Source organism: Citrus clementina, unplaced genomic scaffold (genome assembly GCF_000493195.1).
Source record: "Citrus clementina cultivar Clemenules unplaced genomic scaffold, Citrus_clementina_v1.0 scaffold_4, whole genome shotgun sequence".
Lineage (NCBI taxonomy): Eukaryota > Viridiplantae > Streptophyta > Magnoliopsida > Sapindales > Rutaceae > Citrus > Citrus x clementina.
The window spans coordinates 4,142,254-4,154,246 of record NW_006262274.1 but is presented as its reverse complement, the minus strand read 5'-3'; the positions used below and the strand labels follow the sequence as shown (position 1 = coordinate 4,154,246).

The following is an 11,993-nucleotide window of genomic DNA, read 5'->3' as shown; positions in this document are numbered from 1 at the left end:
CATCTTTTGAAAAAGAGAAACAAACAGCAAACTAATGGTCACGAAATACATTGGTTCAATCAAAGAGTAAAGAAAAGAGCAAGTAAAGAACGATGGAGACTGAATCCAAACAACTCTGCTGGATTCTTCACTGATGCAGCATCTGTTCCCTTGAATTCTGATTGTGTTATTCTTTTCCTCTTTATTTTTTCTATGTTAATTCATTGCCGTCGTTTTATGTGTTGCGAGCCTCTTTTTATACTGAAAATTAGGGTAAGCATAAGCCTAGGGCACGCATGAGTCAGATTAGGAAATTGCAGATCTCAATTCTGCAGATATCTCGTGCTAAGTTTTCTTTATCGTTGTTCCAGGATTGCTATAGCAATGACTGCTCCAGCAACGGCTCTAGCACCGCACTGTTCTAGATTTTGTTTTACTTCTTTTGTGGCTATATGCTTCATCTTTTGTGCCAGCCTATTGCTTCAAGATTCTTTCCCTAAATCATAAGCTTCTGAAAACCTACGATTATGCACACAATTTGATCACAAATTAATTAAATCAAGCAAAACTTATTAGGATGAAACTAAAATGAATGTTTATGCAAAACGTAACAAAAATGCAATAAAAACACATCATTTTCTCTTTAGAATTGCCGTAATAACTCTCATTTCATAGATTTATCACACCCCCAAACTTAAATCGTTACTTGTCCTCAAGTAATGACAACATACTAACACTTCATGCACACAATTATACAACAAACAACTTAGTTCTGTCATCAATTTGCAAGGATTCTTCCACCCTCAGATTACAATTTTAGTCATGCAACATAGTCATGGTAGTTCAATTATAGACTTAAGTTTCCTTCTGTCCAAGTGTGTGTGTGCCACTTCAATCAGATCATAGAGGTACTACAACATTACCACACGTATACTCAAATTGTGCTAAGAACACTTAAACCTCTTCACTGCAACATTTATTTTTTTTATATGAATATTAATCACTTGTAATGATGACACCCAATTACTCAATCAATGCACAGATCAGAGTTGTTGTAGCAATATTGTAGCATAGTCTTATCTAAAGATATCTTTTAACTTAAAGCTGAATATGGGGCTCATGAACAGACCTGGCTACTCAATATCCTAGCCAGATGACCTTTCTTCTCTTTTTTACCATTTTTTTTCAATAACTGTTGCTACAGCAATGCTCATAACTCTTGTTGCTTTTGGACTCAAGTCTGCATATGGAGTACATATTCAGGCCTGGTTACTTAGCAACTTAAGCCATTGGAGCCAAATTTATTTCATAATGACCACAGTTAAACCAAAATTCTTCCTCAACTTGAAGTATTCTGTTCCTCTTTTATGTTCTTGGCTTGCTACATCATTCTCATAAAATTCAATCAAAGTTTAAGTGTCAAGACAGAATCTCAACCTCCATCTACAACTATCTCTACTTGGCATTCTCACAAGTACTGAATAACACTCATTTTATCTTCATTAGGTTTCTAAATCCATACACAAATATTAGATAATAAAACTTCACACAACACAAATATAAACACAACCCCCCCCCAAATTTAAGTGGTGATGTGTCCTCACAAGCACACAAAACAAAAACACATAAACCAAACATGCATACACTAACTGAAGGGACATGCAGAATGAATCAGAAAATCAAAGCGAAATAAAAGAAAAGTTTTTTCTTTCAGAAAGAAATAAAATAAACGAGTAGGTAGGAGGTACTCCCATGTTGTTTGAGCACTGCTACAACATGGTAGTGTGACTTTATTGCTTTTTGGATGCGTTTCGCAGCCGATCCTTAGGGGATTCTTATGGTGAGGCAGCGGGCAATAGCTTCTTCTTATTCGTTGGCGGGCTGGTGGAAGGAGTGGTCGTTAGTACAACCTGCCTAGATAAAACAGATTTGGTCCTTTCAGAGTCTGGTGTGGCTGCTGCAGCAGGGCCTCCAAAAGTGCCTCCCTTTCTTTTGTTGGATCCCTTTGGACTAGTGATAGTAGGTTTGCTGGGGGTTTGCTGTGAAGGTGCCGGAATTGGGGCCTCGGCTTCTTGTCCCTCAACCGTGATAGCAGCAATAATGTCAAGTAGATGCTTTGCCTCTGTTGGTGTACGCGTGACTCTGGCTGCTACACTTCCAGCGCTGCATCAATTGGCTTGGCATCATCATCTGAGGCATAAAGAGTGATTACTTTCTCTTTGCTTTTCCTAGAAAGGATTGGAATATGAGGTTCTTCTGCAGGTTCATCTTCTTCTTTATTGATGATGTGCTTTTTTCTAGACTTTGAAGAGGTCCTAAATGGGGGCTCCTCAGGTTCTTTCTCTGGCTCTTCCTCTGCCTTTGTTGGGGAACTGTCTGTTATAAACTTGACATCATCTTCTTCAGGCTGGTCTGACTTGTCATCAGCATCTGTTTCTTCCTCTGGTTGCTGATCTACTGTAGCTTCCTCCTCTGGTTCATATGTGTCAGTAGCTTCCTCACTGACTTCTGCTGGAGCCTCTGCTGTGTAGGTGTCAAAATTATATTGTTAAAGTAAGGAATCAGGGAATTTTTGTGGTTTCTCTTCATGTATACAGTAAATTGGTGGAGCTAGTTGTCCAGGTGCCTTAAATAGCTCCAGAACCTATTATTTTCCCTCTGCTGAGTTTCAATACATTAATTGATGCTGGTGCTCAGCGCTTGTATTTACTGTTCCAACCCAATAGCTCGTCTCACCCCTGTCACAGCAGTTGGTTCAGATGGGGCTCCAACAACTTCACCAGCAATTCTCTCGATGGTGCGTGCAGTAAGGGTACCATCATTCTTGACATGCTCATCTTTGGCATCAAGACGAACTCCCGATACCACACAGATATTGGTGATGAGCGAAGGAAAAAGCAAGGTAGCTGCTTTGTGGTTCTTTATGGCACAATCCCGAATTTCTTTTTCGATAATGCTTCCCACATCTATGGGAAGCCCTTTTACAATTACATACATCAGGATTAACCTTTCTTGAGAAACAGTGGTGGTGTGGGTGGTTGGCATAAGTCTGGATTTTAGGAATTTCACCCACACCTTGGCAATGGTTGTCAAATCTATCATATTAATCACCCACCCTTCTTCATTAGCCAAAGTTGCACCATTTATAGTAAAGGTTGTGAAAATTTTGTTTCATCTTTGCGGTGTTAATTTGTCAAGCAACTTGGCATACTCGCAATTAATTTCAGTAGGTAAATTATAGAAAGCATTTATAACTCGAGAATCTAATGAAACAAGTGAGTTTCTTACCCAAATTTTGTGCTGACCAGGCTTACCAAATTGGCGTAAAATTCTTTCACCACTGGCAACATAGGGTCTCGAAGGTGGTCATAAAACTCTAGCCACTCGCGCTTTGCTGCAGCATTGTATAATGATTGCACAATTCCTGTAGGTTGAGGTGGGAATTGAAACCCTTTTTCTTCTAGAATTTTTCGCGGTTTAATGAACTCTTCATATTTTTCTTATGCATGGTAACTTTGAAATCGTGAGGGATCTTTTAGTCAACTAGCTATCTTTTTGTACCTTGGCATTGCTACAGTAGTAAGAATCTAACGATAAGATGTGCAAGATTAAATTGAGAAGAAAATGTTATGTAAGACTAGAGTCTTAACTGCGAAAGGGAAAGTAAATAGTGTTAGAGGTCAACCTGCACAGTAACTTCTTTATATAGGTGGGGTTAAATGAAAACAATTTCAGTAAAACAAGATAAATTAAGGAAGAATATTTTTTAAATTCATTAAGCATATCCTATAAAAATAGGCAAGAGAAATTAGTGCATTAATTTAGGAGATATTCTTCCTTAATTTCTATCTAAATCCCTCACCCATCTGTCATATATTATCTCCAACGGTAAATGAAAGACCCCATCTTTAAGTTACTGTAACAGTAATATTAGTTGCTGCAGCACCCAATTATTTGCTCTAGTAATGGTTACATATTCTCCTCCAATAGCTACTGACACGTGGCGTGCCTCTATACTCTGTCAACAATACAGCCCCAATTGTCAATATGGAATCCATTTGTCACACCTGTTTCCCTTAAGAAATTTACAAATAAATAAAATCAATCTTAAGAAATTAAAAATAAAGACATAAAACGACAAAAAATAAAGGTTAAATAATCCTAAATAAGGTAAATAAATAACAATAATTGAATAACAAAATTAAAATGAAATAAAAGAAAAACATTTATCCAAACCAAGGAGGGTCAATCTCAGTTGAAGTGATTGTCTCCACAATGGGTTGCCTCCCATTGAGCGCTTAATTTAAGGTCCTTCAGCCTGACCTTCTTTGCGTGCTCATAACTTTGGTTCTTTAAGGAGTAAGACCTCCTTTGAACACTCTACAGCTGAGTGTATGTAATGTTTAACTCTGTGCCTATTGACTTTAAATTCTTGGGGTGTCTTTTCATCTAAGAGATCAACAACTCCATGAGGATAAATTCTAAGCAACTTGAAGGGTCCAGACCATTGAGATTTAAGTTTTCCTGAAAATAATCTTAACATTGTATTATGGAGCAGCATTAGTTCACCAGGGCTTAATTTCCTGTGTTGGATATGTTTGTCATGCCAGTGTTTTATCCTCTCTTTACAGATTCTTGCATTTTCATATGAAAACAACCGTAATTCATCAAGCTCACATAGTTGAAGATTCCTTTGCGCTGCTGCAGCATGTGTATCCCAATTTAATTGCTTCAGTGCCCAGTATGCTTTGTGCTCTAGCTCAAGTGGCAAGTGACAAGCTTTCCCATACACAATTCGGTAGGGAGACATGCCAAGTGGTGTTTTGTATGATGTTATATAGGCCCATAGGGAGTCATACAGATGCAAGGACCAATCTTTTCTTGATGGGTTCACCACTTTTTCTAAAATCTTTTTAATCTCTCTATTGGACACCTCTGCCTAGCCATTGGATTGTGGGTGGTATGTTGTTGCAACTTTATGCCTGACTCCATGTTTTATCATAGCTGCGGCAAATACTTTGTTACAAAAATGAGTACCCTCATGACTAATAATTGCTCCTGAAGTGCCAAACCTGGAAAATATGTTTTTCTGAAGGAAGTTCACGACTGCTCTACCCATTTGGAGACATAATCCACAACAATTAGGATATATAAGTTCTCAAAGGATGGTGGAAAAGGACCCATGAAGTCTATTCCCCATACATTGAAAACCTCTACTTCTAGAATGTTCGTCAATGGCATTTCATGTCTCTGAGTTATGTTTCTTGTCCTTTGACACATGTCACAACATTTAGCAAACTCATAAGTATCTTTAAAAATAGAGGGCCAGTAATACCCTGATTGCAAAACCGTAGCAGCTGTTCTGTGACCACCAAAATGTCCTCCATATGCTGCAGCATGGCAGGATTCCAGTATGTGAGGGATTTCCTCTTCTGAAGTACATCTTCGTATTACTTGATCAGAGTATAACTTATACAAATATGGGTCATCCCACTGGTAGCTTCTAACATCATGGAGAAATTTCTTTTTCTGTTGAAACTTCAATTCAGGTGGTAGCAATTCACTTACTAAGTAGTTAGCAAAATATGCATACCATGGAGGTTCTGATTGCTGCAGCATTTGTGCTTACTGAATTTCTAACAGTTGTTCATCAGGAAAAGTTTCAGTGATTTCTTTTTTTGTCAATGTGCTTGTGTCTGCTTCTAGCCTAGACAGATGGTCTGTTATTTGGTTCTCAGTCCCCTTCTTATCTTTAATTTCCAAATCAAACTCCTGAAGCAATAAGACTCATCTTATTAATTTAGGTTTAGCATCCTTCTTTAAGATCAAGTATTTGGTGGCTGCATGATCTGTGTATGCTGTCACTTTAGTACCCACCAAGTAAGCTCTGAATTTATCGAAAGCAAATACTACTGCTAGCAACTCTTTCTCTGTAGTGGTGTAGTTAATCTGAGTTTGAGTAAGAGCCTTGCTGGCATAGTATTTAAAGTGGAAAATCTTATCCTTCCTCTACCCCAACACAACCCTAATAAAATGGTCACTGGCATCACACATTAGTTCAAATGGAAGAGTCCAATCTAGTGATATAACCATTAGTGCAGTGATCAAAGCTTTCTTTAATTCTCTAAATGCTTGAAGACAGTCTTTATCAAAATGGAAAGGTTTGTCATGTTCTAGTAATGAGCATAGTGGTTTAGCTACTTTGGAAAAATCTTTTATGAATCGTCTGTAAAATCCAACATGACCCAAAAAACTTATAATCCCCTTGATTGAAGTAGGGGGTGACAATTTATCTATCACTTTTATCTTTACCTTATCTACCTTTATGCCCTTCTTGGATACCTTATGACCCAACACTATGCCTTCTTGCACTATAAAATGACATTTCTCCCAATTGAGTACTAAATTAGTCATTTCACATCTTTTAAGAACTTCTTCCAAGTTGTGTAAACAATCAGTATATGCCTCTCCAAAGATTGAGAAATCATCCATGAAGACTTCCAATATTTGCTCCACCATATCTGAAAAAATAGACATCATACATCTCTGAAAAGTTACTGGTGCAGTGATCAAAGCTTTCCTTAATTCTCCAAATGCTTGAAGATAGTCTTTATCGAAATGGAAAGGCTTGTCATGTTCTAGCAATGAGCATAGTGGTTTAGGTACTTTGGAAAAATCTTTTACGAATCGTCTATAAAATCCAGCATGACCCAAAAAAACTTCTAATCCCCTTGATTGAAGTAGGAGGTGACAGTTTATCTATCACTTATATCTTTGCTTTATCTACCTCTATGCCCTTCTTGGATATCTTATGACCCAACACTATGCCTTCTTGCACCATAAAATGGCATTTCTCCCAATTGAGTACTAAATTAGTCATTTCACATCTTTTAAGAACTTCTTCCAAGTTGTGTAAACAATCAGTATATGTCTCTCCAAAGATTGAGAAATTATCCATGAAGACTTTCAATGTTTTCTCCACTATATTTGAAAAAATAGACATCATACATCTTTGAAAAGTTACTGGTGCAGTGATCAAAGCTTTCTTTAATTCTCCAAATGCTTGAAGATAGTATTTATCGAAATGGAAAGACTTGTCATGTTCTAGTAATGAGCATAGTGGTTTAGCTACTTTGGAAAAATCTTTTATAAATCATCTGTAAAATCCAGCATGACCCAAAAAAAACTTCTAATCCCCTTGATTGAAGTAGGAGGTGACAGTTTATCTATCACTTCTATCTTTGCCTTATCTACCTCTATGCCCTTCTTGGATATCTTATGACCCAACATTATGCCTTCTTGCACCATGAAATGACATTTCTCCCAATTGAGTACTAAATTGGTCATTTCACATCTTTTAAGAACTTCTTCCAAGTTGTGTAAACAATCAATAAATGTCTCTCCAAAGATTGAGAAATCATCCATGAAGACTTCCAATGTTTGCTCCACCACATCTGAAAAAATAGACATCATACATCTCTGGAAAGTTACTGGAGCATTACACAAACCAAAAGGCATTCTTCTCAAGGTAAAAGTTCCATAAGGACAAGTAAATGTAGTATTTTCCTAATCTTCTGGAGTTATAGCAATTTGGTTATAGCCAGAATACCCATCTAGGAAATAATAATATTGTTTTCTAATAAGTCTGTCCAACATATGATTTATGAATAGAAGTGGAAAGTGATATTTTTTAGTGGCTTTGTTGAGCTTCTTGTAATCCATACATACCCTCCAACCAGTCACTGTTCTTGTGGGAATAAGTTCATTCTTCTCATTTGCTATCACTGTTATTCCTCATTTCTTTGGAACACATTGAACTGGGCTTACCCATGAACTATCTGATATTGGGTATATGATTCCAGCATCCAACCATTTGATGATTTCTTTCTTTACAACTTCCTTCATAATGGGGTTTAGCCTTCTTTGTTGCTCCACTGAATTGCTGTAGCAGTCTTCCAACAGAAATTTATGCATGCATATGGATGGGTTGATCCCTTTAATGTCTGTAATGGTCCATTCAATTGCCTTTCTGTATTTCCCAAGCACATCTACCAGGCTTTGTTCTTTACCTACATCCAAAGTAGAAGAAATGATTACAGGGAGTGTGTTATTTTGACCAAGATAAGCATATCTCAAATGTGAGGGTAACAATTTTAATTCAAGAATAAGAGGTGATTCAATATATGGTAAAGTTGTTTTTACTTCCCTGTCTGAAAGATTCAGATGTTCAACAAATCTGCTATGCTTATTAGATTGCTTTCCTTCCATTCAATCTATTTGAGTTGCTGCAACATCTTCTTCTTCAAAGTTTTCAAATGTTGCAACCTTGATGACCTCATTACTGCAGCATCTGTCGATTCTGTCTGCTACAACAAAATCTACAACACTCAGAAAATTACAATCTTCTGCCTCATCAAGGTTCTTCATATCCTTTAATACATTGAATATGACTTGCTAGTCATTTACCCTCATTGTTAGCTCTTTTTTCTGCACATCTATCAGAGTTTTTCCAGTTGCTAAGAAAGGTCTTCCAAGTATAATGGGTACTTCTTTATCAGTATCAAAGCCTAATACAATAAAGTCCACTGGAAAGATGAATTTGTCAACCGTCACCAATACATCCTCAATTTTTCCTTCAGGATATACATGAGATCTGTCAGCTAATTGTAGGATGACTGTTGTTGGCCTGTATTCTCCTACTCCCAACTGCTTAAATACATATAATGGCATTAGATTAATATTGGCTCCCAAATCACAGAGTGCTCTGCCATTATACCTAGTTCCAATGGAATATGGTATTATGAAGCTTCATAGATCCTTCAATTTTTTAGGAATCTTACTCTGGAGCATATGACTATTTTCCTGTGTTAAAGCAACAATTTCAAATTCTCCCAACATCTTCTTTCTTGCCAAGATGTCTTTTAGAAATTTCACATAATTAGACATTTGCTCCAAGCTTCCACAAAAGGAATGTTGATGTGTAATTGGTTCAGCACTTCTAGGAATTTGCTGAACTGTTTTTCTTGTTTTTGCTTCTGGAATCTTTATGGGAAAGGAGGTGGATGCCTAAACTGCTGGGTAACTTCAAGAGGTACCAAACCCTGCTCGTTTGGTTTATTGTAGGTTGTGGTTATTAGTGTTGCAACTTCTTTCTCAGCATGTACTGGTTGATTTCCTTCCATAGTTGCTGAAGCTTGACCCCTAACACCAGTGTCTTGATGGCTGGGTTGTTATAACATACTCTCATCTTGAGTTAGTTTTTATGAGAAATTAAGTCCCAGCCCCTTTTTAGTCACATCAACATGGATATCAACACTCTTTCCAAATCTTAAGTTGATTACTTGCAGTGTTCATTTCTCTCTCTCTTCTTGGATCTTTTGTGTTGCTGGGTAAGCTTCCTTGAGTTCTGCTACTCATTGCTGTGGCAAGCTGTCCCATTTGGTTTTCCAGGTTTCTCAAGGATACAGCTTGGCTCTACATAATTGCTTTATTCTTTGCAATGTATTCCTTAATCAGTGCTTCCAATGAAGTGATTGGATCTTGGTTGGTGTGTTTTTGCCCTTGACTCTGTTGATGAAAATCAGGTGGTTGAGTGTTCCTATTCTATCCATTCAATGTTGGAGCATTTTTATTTTGACTGCTCCATGAGAAATTTGGGTGGTGCTTCCATTCAGGGTTGTAAGTATTTGAATATGGGTTGTTTTGAAGTTGTCGGTTGAAATTACCCACATAATTTACTGATGCTAGATTTCCAGGGCAGTTATTAAAGTCATGTTCTTCACCACAATACAAGCAAGACAGTTCTGCAATCTGCTTAACTGCTGCTGGAGCAGAAGTCATGGCTTTTACTATGTTAGTCAATCAGGTTACTTGTGTTGATAATACTGTGATGGCATCTATATTATGTACCCCTATTGCACCTCTTGTTGTTGGCTGTCTAGTTGATGGCCACTGATAATTATTGTTGGCAATTCTCTCCAAGATTTCATAAGCTTCAGTGTAGGATTTAGATAACAAAGCTCCATTTGTTGAAGTATCCACCATCAATCTCGTACTATGATTCAACCCATTATAGAAAGTCTCCAATTGTATGCAACAAGGAATGCCATGATGAGGACACCTTCTGAGCAGTTCTTTAAATCTCTCCCAAGCATCATACAAACTCTCATCTTCAAGTTGATGAAATGAAGTGATCTCATTTCGCAATTTTGTATTCTTGGTTGGTGGAAAATATTTCATTAGGAATTTATCAGCCAAGTCATTCCATGTAGTTATGGAATCAGAGGGTAATGAGTTCAATCATGCTCTTGCTCTATCTCTTAAGGAATAAGGAAAAAGCCTCAGTCTTAAAGCATCTTGTGTTGCTCTAGCAATTTTAAGAGCATCACTCACTTCCAAAAATAACTTAAGATGGAGGTGAGGATCTTCATTTGGTAGTCCATTGAATTGACCCATTGTTTGCAGCATTTGGAACATCACTAGTTTAAGTTCAAAGTTTGCAGCTTCCACTTCAAGTCTGACTGTCCCAAGATGTACAACTTGAAGAGTTAATACAGCATAACCTCTGATAGCCTTGTCTCTGTCATCAGCCATATAAATAATATTGTTGTTGCCTGGCTGTCTCTGATTAATATGCTCATTCAGCCCCTCTTGAATGTTGACAGGTTGTGGTGGCCCATGAGGGTCCAAGTTTCCCACATCCTGCAGATTATCCATGTCTGAAACAGATTTTAAATTTTTTTGTTCTCTTCGCAGTCTTCTTACAGTCCTTTCAATCTCATGATCAAATTGGAATACAACAGATCTGTCTTTGCGCATGCAATTGTTGATCTCTCAATAAATAAATTAAATTAGATCAAATTGGCACTATCAAGATTTACTTCACACTTCGAAAATAAACAATCAATCCCCGGTAACGGCGCCAAAAAATTATTGGTGAATTTTAAACTCAATTGCTATTGATGCCAATGTACAAGTATACACAACAAGTAATAAAATGATGAGTATTTAAGATCGTCTCTACAGGGATTGATGTTACTAGAAATGCTACAGCAATCACAATAGTTTTATTTTATTTCAAGATGAACAAATTCAAAGTTATTTGCTACCGAAAGTAACAATTGTAAGGAAATAAAACAAATAACTGCAGTAGTAAAATAAACTAAATAAATTGCTTAAAAGAATCAATTGAGAATGAGGTAGTTGCATTATCAAACTCTTTTCATAGGTTGACTGCTTTTCATCAAATTAATACCAGTTGCTACAGCAATTCCTACAGCACTGGGCAGAATTATTTTGCATCCTCAGCTCTCGCGTGTTAGACTTCTCATACCTTTAAGTATCCTAACAATGACCAGTTGTTATTCTACATGAGGCATGGCATTGTGAACATCCATTGTATCAACCCTACAAGGTGAGTGCTTATTTCTAGTGCTTCACAAATCTTAACTTCAAGTATAGCTCTTATGGGATTCAAGATAAACTTAATTCAGGAAACTCAAATTAAGATCAAGTATTACTTCCGTAATATCCACTAAGACAGACCCTTTTACAGCTCTATCTTAACTTGAACCATTAAATGGGTGGTCAACCGAAATAACAGTTATAATAATAGCTACTAGAGTAAAATGCTATAACAATCATACAGTAACTCATAAGAACATTCAAAAACTCATTCAGATTGTTTGTCACTCAACTACAAGCAAGTTTAGTTCATCTTTTGACAAAAAGAAACAAACAGCAAACTAATGGTCACGAAATACATTGGTTCAATCAAAGAGTAGAGAAAAGAACAAGTAAAGAACGATGGAGACTAAATCTAAACAACTATGCTGGATTCTTCACTGATGTAGCATTTGTTCCCTTGAATTCTGATTGTGTTCTTCTTTTCCTCTTGATTTTTTCTATGTTAATTCCTTGCCGCCGTTTTACATGTTGCGCGCCTCTTTTTATACTGAAAATTAGGGTAAACATCAGCCTAGGGCACACATGAGTCAGATTAGGAAACTGCAGAT

The 11,993-nt window shown here is 37.0% G+C and overlaps 1 non-coding gene across 1 annotated transcript; it reads left to right on the top strand.

The window, feature by feature from the left end:
- The first annotated feature begins 10,081 nt into the window (after nucleotides 1-10,081).
- On the top strand, nucleotides 10,082-10,188 carry LOC112099439. The gene has a single exon (XR_002906240.1). It is a non-coding gene; the product is annotated as a small nucleolar RNA R71 (small nucleolar RNA).
- Nucleotides 10,189-11,993: the final 1,805 nt, after the last annotated feature.